Source organism: Tiliqua scincoides, chromosome 3, assembly GCF_035046505.1.
Source record: "Tiliqua scincoides isolate rTilSci1 chromosome 3, rTilSci1.hap2, whole genome shotgun sequence".
NCBI classification, from domain to species: Eukaryota; Metazoa; Chordata; class Lepidosauria; order Squamata; family Scincidae; genus Tiliqua; species Tiliqua scincoides.
Window position 1 is genome coordinate 197,562,795 of NC_089823.1, and position 2,041 is coordinate 197,564,835.

Below are 2,041 nucleotides of genomic sequence, written 5' to 3' on the forward strand. Positions count from 1 at the left end.
ACCTCTATCAGCAGGTCATTTGTGGGGGAAAGAGCTTTTATCTCTTTCACCTTGGCCTGCAGTTTTACCCTGGAAACCTGAGAAATACATGCAGGAAGTAAAAGCTTCTAAGCAAGACTCAAGGACTCTCCACAGGCAGTGTTAAAGCAGTTGCCAGCATCAGTGCCAACCCTTTCTCCCAGAGTGGGGGGCAGTGGTGCCACTGGGGTTTGCATCACCTGGTGCGGGAGGCCATTGCATCACCCCCATGATGGACCTCCTCTCATGCATTGGTTGGCAACCTTCAGTCTTGAAAGACTATGGTATAAGCCTACAACACCCGGTATTCCCAGGTGGTCTCCCATCCAAGTACTAACCAGGCCTGACCCTGCTTAGCTTCCAAGATCAGACGAGATTGGGCATGTGCAGGGTAGGGCAGGGTAATAACCCAGGTGGTGGGCACAGTGATGTACCATTGCCCCGCCCCTGCTGGTGTTTTTGGCTATACCTTTGGATAGAACACATATATTTCAATGCGGTTTGTTTCATTGAATTCTGCTGTAAATTATGCATTGAAAGGTATATAACATGATGGTATTATTCTTACAAACTGCAATTTTAGCAATTTTGGTCACTAGTTGTGTCACCCCCCCCCCATGTGCGTCACCTGGTATGGTCTGCATCCCCCTCACCCTCCTAACAACACCACTGGTGGGGTGGCTTTTCCCCCCTCCAAGGACATGGGCTTTGGTGGGATAGCCCTTCCCCTGTTGTTTTGGCAGATTAAGTAATGAGAGGAAGCAAAGACCAGGTCCCGAGTGGGACAGATCAGTGCAATGATTCTGATATACGCCAGGTTAGGCCCTGGCCCTCATAATTTTACTCCAGAACAAAAGGGTGAACCAGGAAACACCTCTGACCTCTGAAGTCCTGAAGAAAGACAGAAAAGGAAGAGGCAATAAAGCTGACAAGGCCTGTTTTATGATTCCAATAGAGCTGCCGCAGCCCCAACTCCTCTCGCACATCTCTCTGTTGAACATAAACAAAGGGAGAGAGAAAGCCAGGAGAGAAACAACAATTAACAATTAACTCCCCTTATGAATTAATTGCCCATTTTATAAGAAGAGACGAGAAACATTAACTGTTTAGGTTTGGAGTGTGGGGCTGGCGCTTCTAGCAAACTTCCCCTCCTCCCAACCTGGCAAGCTGCGATAATTATTACACGATGTGACGGAATGGTCCTGGGCACACAATAAAAAGACAAGAGATATATTTCTCCCTTTAGTCCACTGCCTGGCTGAAGAGGCATGTGAAATTTGAGGGCAGTTAGGACTGGTTTTTGGCTGGAAGGAAGGGTATTGTTCTCTCCTGCTAGAAATTAATTCCAACCATGGGGCCCGGATACATCACTCATTGACGCCTCCGTCAGTGGAGTAGCCTCCGAAGAGCCGGTGCCATAATATCACCTTGGTGAGTCAGCACTGGCCAGGGAGGAGCAGTGTATGGGGCATCCACTAGAACTGCAGTTATCATAAAATAAAAACTTTTGCATTTGATGTAGATAGATATTGTAGTGTTCTTTTTAATTTTCTTTCCTAGTTGTTGTTTTTTGTTGATTACATTGTATATTAATTTTGTTCATTTGTAATTTCTTATTAAATGTTTTAACTAATAAAAAAAGAAAGAAACAGCAGTTCTCAAACTGTCTCAAGCAGTCTCAAACTGGGACCCACCAGTGGATCGTGATCCAATTTTGGTTGGTTTGTGAAATTGGCAGGGCAGATTAGGCTATGTGCATCAAGGGTTAAATAAGGGGGTACTTGGAGGGGGAGCACTGCTGCGCAATCACCATGCCCCTTGCCATTTATAGCCACAGCTCTTGGCATTTATAAATCAGACAGCAATCTCTAGGGGCTCTAAAAATTTTGAGAACCTCAGTAGTAGAAGAAGCTGCTTCTTCAAGCTTACCTGTAGCATGAAAGATCTGCTGTTGTGTCAATGTCAGGGTCCAGGACAAGTGTTGAAACAGTATGGAATGCATTATATTTCTGAACTGGCATTT

General features: G+C 45.5%; 1 pseudogene; it reads right to left on the reverse strand.

Annotated features, from left to right (window-relative positions):
- Positions 1 to 307: 307 nt before the first annotated feature.
- Positions 308 to 428, reverse strand: LOC136646804 (5S ribosomal RNA; annotated as a pseudogene).
- Between the last annotated feature and the right edge of the window lie 1,613 nt (positions 429 to 2,041).